The sequence below is a fragment of the Tasmannia lanceolata genome, unplaced genomic scaffold, assembly GCF_043159265.1.
Source record: "Tasmannia lanceolata isolate RefF3 unplaced genomic scaffold, GAP_Taslan_0.1 ptg000025l, whole genome shotgun sequence".
Lineage (NCBI taxonomy): Eukaryota > Viridiplantae > Streptophyta > Magnoliopsida > Canellales > Winteraceae > Tasmannia > Tasmannia lanceolata.
In genome coordinates, this window is record NW_027518702.1 from 2,542,450 (window position 1) to 2,555,821 (window position 13,372).

General features: G+C 38.3%; 1 long non-coding RNA gene across 2 annotated transcripts; it reads right to left on the reverse strand.

Annotated features, from left to right (window-relative positions):
* Positions 1–616: 616 nt before the first annotated feature.
* On the reverse strand, positions 617–13,272 carry LOC143857928 (uncharacterized). Of its 2 annotated transcripts, none has more exons than XR_013238803.1 (4): positions 12,880–13,272; positions 5,325–5,510; positions 4,450–4,510; positions 617–1,792 (listed from the first exon to the last, which is right to left on the reverse strand). It is a non-coding gene; the product is annotated as an uncharacterized LOC143857928 (long non-coding RNA). The 2 variants fall into 2 exon arrangements; XR_013238802.1 differs by having other exon boundaries at positions 617–1,947.
* Between the last annotated feature and the right edge of the window lie 100 nt (positions 13,273–13,372).

Sequence of the window (13,372 nt, forward strand, 5' to 3'; positions counted from 1 at the left end):
GGGCAAAATTCCCTAAATTTCGAGAAATTTTGTAGGGGATAAATATTAGTTTATTAGATTTCGTCGGATTTCGAACAAAATTTCGGTTTCGGTGAGGACCGAAATGCATTCTGAAACTGAAATTTGAAACCATGATTCCAGCCCCCACATGGAACTAAATGTGGCAGTCGAGGTATATAATATAGCGCTCATATATAAGAAAGGTTTTAAATTTCGGTTTCGATGTCGGTTTTGGCCACCACCGAAACTGAAATATTTTGGCCGAAATCATGTAATAAATATGAAAAATACTTTGGTTTTTTAAAAAAAAACTAGTAAAACATGCACGGCGTTGCACATGCGACTAAAGTATTTTATGACATAATTTAGGCTGCAATGATATCCTACTTAAAATCTTTTGAATTCTGAAAGAAGGGATTCAGGCATGTCTTTTTTGAATTATCTGAATCATGTTTATTTTTAATACTATGAGAAAATCTTGAAACTGCATAGAAGAAAAACATAATTAATCAAACTATGTTACCCTTTAAAAGTAAAAAAAAATAGATTCAGATTGGCTTCCTACAAGAATCTTCCAAGAGTAGTACAATGTGCATAAACATTATAGAAGGCTTCACGAATTTTGTAACTCTTGTTGATTTATATGCTCAATCCCAAGCATATCACTCATGTACAGGTTTGTAAGTGATGTGAGCTTCTTGGCAAACTCTAGTTCATTCTTCTCTTCTTTTAAACTTTTGGTCCAATACAATCCTCATCTTTCTCTACCTGTGAAGTGCTCCTACCGAAAAAAAGAAGGGGAAAGGGGGGACTCTTAGGCATCATGTTCAAGACAACATAACTGAGTTCTAGAATGAATACATAATCAAGAAAAAATTGAAAGAGAATAAAATCAACTGAGGAGTAAAGCCTGCAGGAACCATAAAAGCATTTCTCGATATTTTAATTTTTCCTTTTGCATGATGGTGATAGGATTTATGATTGGCCCTGAGATCTCGGGCATGTGTTGCATTGCACATGTGCTTAGCGCATATCACTGTACACAGGCTTATTTCTTATTTGTAGCCCATGGGTTGCATTGCCCATGTGCACCCTCTTCCTTTGCAGCATCCCTGTTCCAATAGAGCACCATGAGAGAGAGAGAGAGAGCGCAATGATGACCCTTTTCTAGAGGATCTTTCTACAAAAATGACACTGAACAAATGATCCAGCATAATCTTCTATTAGGGCATTTAACACTGCAAGATAGCTCCTAAGATAACCTTGTACACCAAAAGTCAAGGTGGAAATCCTATCTGAACATCCATCCAATCAATCAATCACCATTAATCTGAACTAAATCAATGTGTTTGACTCTAAGACCAGCCCTTAGGGACAAATTTGCACTTATCAAATGTTTCTAATTCATTTCTTACGAGAACCTTAATTTCTTTGAAATTGAGATATGTTTTGAAGCCTCAAAATCTTCAAAGGGTCAAGGCATATAATTATTACAGTATGTACCTAGAAACACATTTATCAGTTCTAATTTCTGACAGAGCTGAACTGTGTCATCATTTGATTTGTATGTATCAAAGGGAAAAGTGGAGACATACATTCCTTGGACCATCAAGAGAATTTTGCCCTCCCTGGGCATAATAGGAAATTATGACATCAAATACAGAAACTAAGAAATGAGGCAGACCTGTTAGGTGATTCTTACTCCTTACCACAATGAGTTGTACCATATTGTGCTTCAAAGGCTCACATGTAGAGTAACTATTCGAACTTTGATACGGACCACCATATATGCCTACATTCCAAAACAGAAAATAAAATAATAGAGTATGACATGAACTCTCTCACATTTGCTTACAGCAAAGGAGAGGGACAGATGGAAGGAGTAATAATGTGGCTAATCAAAAGCCAAGCCTATGCCCACAGAATGAAAATAAGCAACCTGCAAAGCTGCTTCCAAAACATAAACCAAACAAAAGGTAAGTACACTGACATAGGGTCAGTTTATGGTGCAGATGTGCTACCTGTTAATTAACAGTTTTTTTGGACAAATAATTTAACAATAAATTAGTAGTAAAGAAGGCATACAGAACGTTTTTCATTTTACTAAACTTCTGATTACATTAAACTTCTATACTGGTACCTAAGCTATAGGAACCAACTCTAAGACTCAATTTTAGTGACTGGGCCAAGTCACTACATTCTTATTTATTTTCACTTCAGTTGCTGTGTTTTTACCCTGGGCAACTTGGCTCATGTACTGCCCAAATTGGTCAGGGGAGTCATGATTCAACTCACCAAGTTCTAAAGTTATGCTCATTATATTAAACGTTTTATCTTTATCACTTGCGACAATTATATCTTTTATCAATTATATTTCGCTTAAGCTTCCAACTCAAAAATTTAATTTTATCCGTGGCTTTTCAACATGTAAAGTCTTGTACAACTGCACACAATGCATGGCTGATACCACGGATTGGAAGGGGAGATGCATGAAATGACAGAGAAACAACTAAGATGAATGAACATTAAATAGCAACAGAACACCACCATCCCATTAACATTCAGGTTAACATGTAACCACAACCATGAAATTTATTGAAGCCAAAACCCCACTGGATTTTCTTTGAAACAATGAAACCTCGATGGATCATAAAGCATACATCTCCAATTAAATACCAGTAACTACCCTCAATGCATGTAATTTTCATAACCCTCTGGTTTCTCATCAATTATTCCATGAACTGAACTACTGGAACCCTAAAATTCCAACAGTAAAAAATGAGCAACCTAGAAACATGGAACCCAATGTTTCATAAGTCATAACCTTTCCCTTTTGGTCAAGATATTCCATGGCTCTAGTCTCTGACGCTAGCTAACACCCTAAGGTGCAACTTTTGGCCATCTTGAGTCCAATAATCAGTTTTCAACTCACAATGGTTCTCAAAATCCAAAACAAGTGGGGCCTTACTTTATCCATCAAGCACTAAATCAACTAAAAGATTAATGCAGTCAGCCATGTCAAGCCCAGATCCAGAAAATGGTAACCGCGGAATCCAGAGGAACTAAGTGATTGTTTCCATAGGAGAAAGAGATCTCAACATAAACAATCTTAGAGGTGGTCCATAGCAAGGATTAGTTCCCATACTCTGGCTCCTTCCGATAAGCTGCAGGCCTCATAAACATCCATTACAACCTCCATGGATTCAGATCTTGTCATTCCTTAGTAAATCACTCCTAAGTGCATTCAGAATAAGGGAGAAATAAAACAACCAGATCCGTTTCACTAAGGATTCAATTGATTTTTTGGTATCTAAATGAACACACCACCAAAACTTCCACTGGCGGACAATGTAGAACTGACTTCAATCATTGAATTTCAGGGAGCAGTAAGGAGCATTTCAGCTATCATTTTATCATCCACTCAGAAGTCAGTTAATATGGAGAATTCATATCCATTTTGATGCGATGGCAATACCTTCATGGCTTTCAAGAACACAAACCTTCATGAACAGGATTAGGGATCAAGTGGATTGATTATTAGGAATATGAATTGCATAATGGAGATCAAGATAGTGTCTGAATTCTTGAGTTAATTTCTTGAGACATGGCTTTTTTTAAAATCAAGACTCGTAATTTATTTACCAACACCCCTTCGAGAGGACATATTTTTTCAAGAGACTTATTACGAACCGTAATTGCATAATGCAAGTCAAGAGACTATTGGATTTATAGCTGCCTGTCTAGGATAATTTATTGGGACAAATGTTTGTTGAAATCAAGACTTGTGATTATGATATCCACTTTCACTAAGACACTTTTGATCCCAAGAGGCATAATTTATTAAAATTTTCTTTTTCCATTTAGAAATGGTCTCCCCAATCATGCAAGGTGCTTTTGAAATGCTTCTAGGAGGATTGAAAAGTAATGGCCACAAAAATGAAATATAGGCTAAAACATGTCTTGAGAGGAACAATAACAAAGAAACATGGTTCTGCCTCGCTATGCCTTGCAAAATTTATCCACGTGAACACAATAGCCATTAAATAAAGAAAGCATGCATCATGAATTTATCTGAACATGTTGCACACAGAAGAAAATTCAAACAAAAGCAACAATGAATAAATCAATGAACATAGGGAGATGAAACCACACTACATTGTTTGACATTCACACACTTATTTTACTATTTCTCATTGGCTATCAAAAATTTGAATTCTATTTTACCCCTGGTATGTATAGTTCGAGACGAAATTTTGGGACCAACATAATGAGGCAAAATTGGCTTGAAAGCACCTTCTTCTGATGCCTTGTATATTTTCCGAGCACAGATCCTTACCCATTATTTTTGGTTAATTCCGTGGATTAGATGTTTCGACAATGATAGAAAAGGAACATAATATAAACCATCAACCCATGATCAATTTACATGTGCAGGAATTATTGATTCACCTTTGCACTTGTTACCTTCCCACGTAGTTGGATCTCTATTAGATCCCTCGAAAGTGGAAGCCTACAAAAATAAAAGAGTTAAGATGAGAAATGGGCCTAAGAACAGCAATAATCACTATAACTTAATAAGGCATAACCAGCAAAAAAAATGGTGTTAATCTGCCACTTCAGAAGAATTATGAACAGGAATGGCAATCATTTGTTGTAATACTTATAACAAGTACCTTTTAAAAACAATTTAATCTCAATTTTTCACAATAATCACAAATATAAAAGTAGCATTTCCATAAAAAAATGTATATTTAGGGAAATGATATATGCGTCAAGTGTTTTGATAAACATGTGCTCCACTTGTTTGTCGTGCAGTATTTAAAGGGATGTCAGAGGATATTATGGTTCTCAAAAAGCGCTTAAAACCCTTTAAATGCTAGACGACAAATAAGTGGAGCGCATGCTTATAAAAAAAACTTGGCGTAGATATCATTTCCCTATATTTATTGTCTTCTCTTTGAAAATGAGGATCTAAAATACAGACAAGAGTCACTCAATCACTGACAAAAACAGACATACTGAGAATTTCTCAATATCTTCAGCATATTCTAAAAATTGCTATTTCTGTCTTGTTCAACTGGCATATAGGAAATTATTAGGAAATTTCATATTTTTAAAATATCAGAACAGAAGAGCAAGCAGAAATTTTCTTTATGGACTCAAAGGAACCCTAATTTTACAAAATATGGCCTTCGAATTAACTTTCAAGAACAACAAAAATTTTTAGCAATGCATTTTCTACCATACGTCCTCTTCAGTGAAAATGACTGGAGTAACTAAGATCATGAAGAACTTACAAATAAAGAAATAAAGACAACACAGACCTCAAATATCCCATGTAGCTGGTGAGTAGTGTAATTCTAGAGGAACAGAGGAAATCCTGGAGTTAATGTCCTGATGAGATTACCAAAAAGTCCAAAGGTTATTGTCCGGAAGAGAAAAAATGGACGAAAGGGAAGGTTAATAAGAAGTCCGCAATGAGTTTCGCCGGCTCCGATAATCCTCAGGACCTGTACACGAAAACATTCAAAAACACTACATAGAAAATCAAAGGGAAATGGAAATGAAAAACCCTTAAGTTAGAACAAGTAGAAAAAATAACCAGAAGTGAAAAACCCTTAAATTAGAATAAGTAGAAAAATAACAAGAAGTGAGCGCTAGAATCAAGATTACCAAGAGTCCAAAGGTCAATCCTAATACATCGTCTGTTGGTGATGGAGATGGAAGCAAACTCGAGAAGAATGGCAAGAAGGTGGGATTTTGTCAAAAGTCTAAAAATAAAATTTTCGACATTTTGGCAAAATTTCGGAATTTCGGTGAAATTTCGCCTAAATCTTGTAAAGAAACGACTTCATGTAAATTTCATTTCGGCAGTGGTTGAAACCGAAATATTTGGACCATTTTGTTTTGTTTTGGTCGAAATTTAAAACCATGTATATAAGATACACCCAATTTTGCTAAAAAAAAAGTGGGCTCAGTGTATGTTTTACAATCTTAAACTAAAGTTGAGAAAACTAAACTAGGCAAGTGATATATCCGCCCCTTTTGATTACTTGGGACAGCCAGAGCCAGTGTACGTGGCAATCAGCCCCATTGAATTCTTCTGACGTGAAGTATATCAGCCCCTCTGCATTGATACAGTCCTGCTGGGTGTCCCAAGTAATCGAAAGGGGCGGAATTATGACTTCCTAGCACAAGAAAAATGACTGATATAAAGAGACATGGTAGACTCCATGCTGTATATGTAACATGGGAACACACGTTTTCATGTCGGTCTATCATGCTTTGACGCATTAATGTGTTGAAATGAATATTCCACCTTCTCATTGGTATATGAAATACCCCAGATATTCCCACATGTAAAATCATTTTAGGAGGGTACATTTTTGTCAAAATTTCAAGTGGAGATTAGGGCTGTCTAATGTGAGATATAAATAACAAATGTTTTCTCTAGAGAAAACCCTAAATGCAAAGATGGTTCCATATTATCGTTTAGAGAAAAGAGAAATAGAGGGAGAAAGAAAGAGAGATATGGGAAAGAGGAGAGAGGGGCTCGAGGGAGATCCGGTCGCCGAAGAACGTTTTGGATGCCGAAGAGATTTATCAGAGTTAAGAAGCATGTCTAGATTATGTATTTGGTATTTATTTCTTTGATTATTTTGATTTTATAAAGATTAGGGATAAAAGTAGGATTTTTCCTTTGTTTCCTCTTTTCGTCAAAGTTTTGTCGGGATTTCAGTGAGTTTGTCAGCCTCTTTGGAAACTATTCGCTCTAAGCTTTCCAATGAGTCTGGACACGCCCAATTCCGGTGTGTAGCGAGTGAGATAGAGCCCTTTTAAGTTTAAAAATAAGAGAAGAATCACACCCCAGAGAAAAACATGGTCGCCAGGGGGTTGATGACCGGCCCAAGGGCGGATGTCCTGCTTGAGAGCAACCAGAATCGACTAAAATATCAGTCTGACATCCAGCCAGGGGCGGACGCCCATGTGACAATTTCCTCCAGCAACAACAAAACTTTGAAAAATCATAACTTCTTTGTTCTTATTTAATTTTGTAGTTCTTGTGCTCTCAAGAAATCTTAAGAAGTCTATTTTCTATTAAAAATAGTTTAAAAAATGTTTAAGGACTCTCTAATATTGTTAATTTCATAATACTAAGGAGGACCCTAGGACGATCTACTGTTCTCTTCCTGGTTTGGCATCAAAGAGTGTTTCGTACCTCTATAATATCGCGTATACCGTTCTTAAACATGTTTGTGATTATTTGATGTCAGGTGATTGAGTCTGAGTTTCTAAGATGTTGGAATTGCGTTATAGAGGTACGTCATGTGACAAATCTTTCATGTATTGATTCCTTAGAAATAACCCTGCCGGTGTGTTTTGATTTGCATACCCTATTTCGGCCAATTAGGAGCTTGAGTCTTTTCCCTTGGTCCATACTCTCCCAAAGGAAATCCCTTTGAAGTTTTTCGATGCGTTTGGCAACACGAACAGGGATTTTGAAGAGTGGCATGTGGTACATTGGTATATTAGCAAGGGAATCTACTTTTAAGCTTTCTCTGTAGATTTTAGTGTTATCTTCAATCAAAGTCCCATTAGAGAGTAGGGAATTGATGGCATTTATCCAATCAAAGTCCCATTAGAGATTAGGGAATTGATGGAATTTATCCGTCTCTAAGCATTCATCATACAATGAAAGAATTTTGTTATTGGCCCCCTCTTTGTGCTAGATAGCCCAGGCTTTTTGTCATCAAGTAATTTCCTTTCTTCATAAGATCTCATCGTACTCGGCTTTGAGGGATGTTCTATTCTGCAATTCCTCTTCACCTAGCCTTGCTTCTTCCTTTATTATTTTTTCACTTCTTGCCCATTCTTTAATCTTTCCTTTTAGTGTTGCTATTCTTTTGCAAAGCACATATCCTTTCCAGCCCTCAACCTCCAGCTCTCCTAACCATAGAACAATGTTTGAGTTAAAATCCTGTGACTCGCGCCATGCCATGTCCATCTTGAATGGACGAGGTCCGACACTGAAATCAGATAACTCCAGCAAAATGGGGTTATGATCAGAGATCGGTTTTGGTGATGCACATTGGAATATATACCGATATAGTTCTGCGCACTCCTTGGATATGAGGAATCAATCCAGTCTAAAAATCACCAAACGGTCTTGATTGTTGGACCATGTGTATCTAGCTCCCTCCCGCGGGAGATCTATAAGCTCGCTATCCAAGATGAAGTTTGAAAAATTCCTCATGCTAGTCTTGATTCGATCCGGTCTGTTCTTCTTGCTTGGGTAATGAATAGTATTGAAATCACCCCTACACTCCACGGACCATCCCATTGACTCCAAATATTGTTTAATTCCATCCATAAATCCCTCTATTCCCGAGCCCTAGCTGGCCCATAACGTCTATAAACATCCATTGGTATTTGGACGCCAGAATCGTTAAATGGATAGAGATAGTATGGTCCTTCATCCAACAATCATTCATTGCCAGCAAGTTAGCCTTCCATATAGCAGTTACACCACCTGTCGTGCCCCTTGTGTCTTTTGCAATCCAATCTCGATTCATCCTTACCTAGATATCGTTGATGACGCTATCGGACACCACCCTCATCTTCGATTCCTCAATGACGAGAATATCAGGATAGTGAGAGTTGCAGAGATCTTTCCCTGCCAATCTCTGCCTTTCAGATCACATTCCCCTAATATTCGAATAAACAATCTTCATAATAAGAGTTTGAAAGGATCCAAATACCCCATCTGCGTCCGAATTAGTGTAGGTGCTTTAGTTCCCTTTCCACCTTCTCCTTATTCTTTTGGCTGGACGTAGGTGGAATCTCCCTTTCATGAGCATTAATCACTAAATACATACTATGAATTGCCGACATATTTTCTTCGAATTGAATCCCGAGATCCTTCCCAATTGATGTCATTTCTACAAACTCCCTTGTTTGCTCTGTGTCTTTTGAAATATCTGTCGCTTCCCCATGTTGAAGTCACTCATTTATCTTTCCTCGGAGATCATTCTCCAAAGTATCAATGGCCGAATCGGATTTGACGAAGGCTATGGGGCTTTCCAATACTATCGTATCGTCATGCTCTTGTTCAATGGTTTTTCTTGTATGGTCGGCGGCAAGCACAGGAGAGGGTGGTACCGTCACATAATTTTCCTTCGGCCACATCATGGTTTCCTTCATCACCTTAGATCCCCCAGCCTCAGACAGTGTATCAACCGCTTTGTAATATTGAGTCTTGCGCCATTTAAGCCTTAGGTATTCCTGTACAATTTCTTCTCTATTCAAACTTTCCCTGTCACCATGGAGGCGCTTCCTAGTCCTGTGGTGAGTTTGTGGGAGGATTCCATCCCGTATAACGTTTTGAAGGTGTGGAGCCCCACCCGGAATGCGGTTAGGATCCGGGGCGCACCCACGAGAGTGTTGTTAGGCATTGCTGGTAGTTGGCGTTTGCTCGATTCGAGTGTATTATATTCAATTTTTCTTGCTTTTCAATGAACTAGGAATAAGGGATCCGAATTTCACGAAAAAGGGTGGACCAGAGTCGCCATCTAGGTTAGGAAAACCAAAGTGGTTCATTCTATCTTCAAATAGTTCAAGGCTCTTGTTGGAAACCAAAGTGGTCATTCTATCATTACTCTTCGTACGACCGTGGTGGTAAATTTATTTCCAAAGAATTTTAGGATTTCTGCAATGAAAGTGGAATCAAAAGACAATTGATAGTGAGCTATTCCCCACAACATATTGAAGTCCCAGAGAGGAAACATAGAACCTTTGTTGAGGCGGCAAGGAGCATGCTAAAAGACAAGGGGTTGCCTAATGATTATTAGGCTGAAGGAGTGGCCACGGCGGTATAACTATGTGTGGACCCCGATCCGAGAGAGGCGGGGGAAGAGCCCCCAGAAAATCTCTAGATCATCCACGTGATGGAGAGCTCCACCAAGGAACTCTCGAAAGAGTGCCCCTCACAGCATGAGTGGCGATGTAAAGTGAGATACCTCTCGATTTGGGGACTAGCCCGGATTCAAGGCGTACCTTAAACAAAGAAAGAGTCGCCATCCAAGGAAGTACGCCCTGGATCCCATACTATGCTCTGTCGCAACAGATAACCAGAGATACAAAAGGTCCATGCTTGATGACGAATGGGGAAGGGGTTAGGCGCCCCCAATTCGCCCAAGTCAAGCACCTGGTCTCTTATGCCATTTATTATTAACCTTGAAGAGTTTTGGGCGAAAATCATGTGAAATGGGAACGAATATCCCTGAGATAACGTCTAGCTAATCATGCATGTCTCGGGGAGGAATAATAAGCACACACAAAAAGAAATGAAAGACTTGCCACCTAAGAATAGCTAGGTTATGAGTGTCATGCCTAATTGGTGTCTAAGTTCTGATGGGCAAACACAAGCATGCTAAAGCTAAAGGTATAGGATCTGTACATGAAAGTAAGAAAACACAGCAAAATACACAACACAACACGACTCCACACACGACTCAACACGACAAACCCTAGACTCTAATGTGATACTTGACTCGGACCAAGATGGCCATCCATCCCGGTTGCTCTACGTATCCCGGCCTCGGAAAGAATCAGAGTCAACGTAGTTCGGCGGCCTATTCTAAACTACAATGCCTAACCATCTAGGACAGTTGTCCTAGACTCGATCAACTAGACTCGACTAGTTTTTAAAGCTTCTTGTGCGATTGCTTAAGTTCAAATGAATTGTAATTTTAAGGACTCCCTATATGCCCTAACTACTACAAGTTTTAGCCTTAAACTAATGCAGGGGGTCCCTACATCCTATGCGTGACTAGGCTGTGTGTCGTAAGGAAAACAATGGGCTATCTAAGTGCGTCCTAGTCTAGCCATCGGCTCGACTGAGTGTCTAACCGACCACAACTCGATGCCTCCTAACTCTAGGGACACTCACACGACAAGACCCACAGAGCATCAAGTCTAGGACAGACTCCTAACTCTAAGACATCCCAAACGCCTAAGACAGACTCCTAACTCTATGGGAAAATCTTTTGAAAATATGGTTTGCAAGGTTATTTTGAAGTTGTTTTTGTATTTTTGGAAGGTTTGAAAGGTTTTGAAGCTTATGGAAGTTTTTGAAGTTGTGACTGAACTCAGGATGCCAACTGCAAGCCTGAGCTGCCTACGTACCCCTCAGCTAGGGATCAAGCCATCCGTAGTTCGGATCAGATTTTCCTAACTACTCTATGAAAGAAGGACAGAATCCTAGATTTTATGAAGGGCAGGATGGAATCCTATAACTCTATGAAGAAAGGACAGAATCCTAAACTCTATAAGGTTAGGACAGACTCCTAAACTTTATACGGGGAGGACAGACTCATAGACTTTTTAAGGGTAGGACAGACTCCTAAACTTTATAAAGGTAGGACAGAATCCTAAACTCTATAAAGGTAGGACATAATCCTAACTCTCCCTAAAGAGGAAGAGACCCCTCAACCTGCGAAAAATTTAAGGCAGGAAGGGAAGAGATTAGCTCAAGAAACATTCCGTCATAGCCAAAACCCGACAAAGATTCTCCAAGGGAATCAGGAGAAAAAATTTCCGAACACCCATGACAATACAAGCGCTAGTAATTACCATGGACTCCAATGAAAATCCTTAACAACAAGAGGAAGTTCTAAGGCTTCTAAACGTAATCCAAGCTTGGAAAGAAGAAAGGAGAATAAAGCAAAGAAACCTTATGTAAGTGTTAAATTTGATGGTGCCAATACTCCAAATCATTAGCCAACACCCATTCTTTAAATTTTCAAAATAAAATAAACATCTGGATCAATGCAATATTCATTGCAATTTTCCAAATGCACCTAACAGGCTAGTTGAATAAAAGAAGAAGATTTAATTCGAAATTGCAACAAGTAACCCACTTATCTAAATCAATTCAAAATTTTGTTGAAATCAGTTCTTTTTCTAAAAAAGATTTTGAAATGGAAAATTGATATGGCATCATCGATTTTGACCACTTCATAAGGTTAACTTGCCCACATTCATCCTAGATTATCACAAACCAACCCCTAAATAGGAATTGAACTTTGATACTAAGAAGAAAGGAACACAACCTCTATGGTATATCATGACAGTAAACACCACTGATAAAAATGATAGTCTAAGCCGCGAAAGAAACAAAGCCTCTGCTTTGACAGCGAATACCCAATAATAAGAACTGATAGTTCAAAGCATAAAAGAAACAAAGTTTCCACAATGACAAGTATCAGTACTAAGATATGACAATTCAAACCACAAGAGAAATTGTACCTCTACTATGCATCATAACATCCAATATCACTGGTACCAAATGATAACCCAAACCATAAGGGGAACAGAGTTTCCACGACAACTAATGCTATTACAATTCTACACTTGAATGTAAAGGGATTTTAGAGAATTAAAACAAAATATATGCAACCACCCAACATGTTCATGCTGATATCAGATCTCACCATAATCACTATATGAATAGTACACACCATGAAATTAAAGTAAGATCATGGAATCAGGCCTCTAATTACCCTTTTGTCACGGCAATCACTAAGCTCCCGGTGACAAAAACTAAGACAAAATCCCAACAATAACTTTGATTCGAAGATTAAGTGGAGATGAACATGACTTTGCCATACTTCATAAGAAAATTTCTGAAACAATGATTTGAAGACCAGAACTTAAAAAGGAAATTTACTTTTCATAGAACCTTATCTTCCATAGAAAATCCACTGAACATGTATATAAAAAACAAAAATGGACCATAAGAAGCAGAGCATGAACATTACACCGCACTATTAAACTATGGAGTTTAGATTTCAAAATAGAATAGAACCGAAAGGGGGTTACCTTCTTTCTGTGTAACGCAGCAAAGATGCTTGCCGGAATTAATGGGATTCTCGCCGAAGAAGAGAGGTGCCGAATTTAAAGATCTCCAGAGATGGCGATAATGATGGACCCTAAGGGCTGTTAACCCTCCTCTGCTCTCTTCTCTCTATGCTATTCTCCCCTTTAAACCCAATAACAGAAACTCTGACGAAGAGGGTTTGAGGTAGATAGTCACCGGATTCCGACGGACATTGCCGGAGAAGATGATAAGATGATTGGAGGATGTGATGGAAAATGGAGAAAAGGGGGTGGAAATAGATTTTGAAATGGGTTTGGGATATGACAGTAGAGAAGATGGTTGATGTTGGTGATAAAGGGGGTTTGCAAAAGTTAGGTCTGATGGTGGAGGGTAAAAGGAGGATTCAAGGGTTTTAGGCACCAAAATTGGTGAATAGGGTTTGTGTAGACACCCACATTTTGCTTTACTTTAACCAACAATAACCTAATATATGTT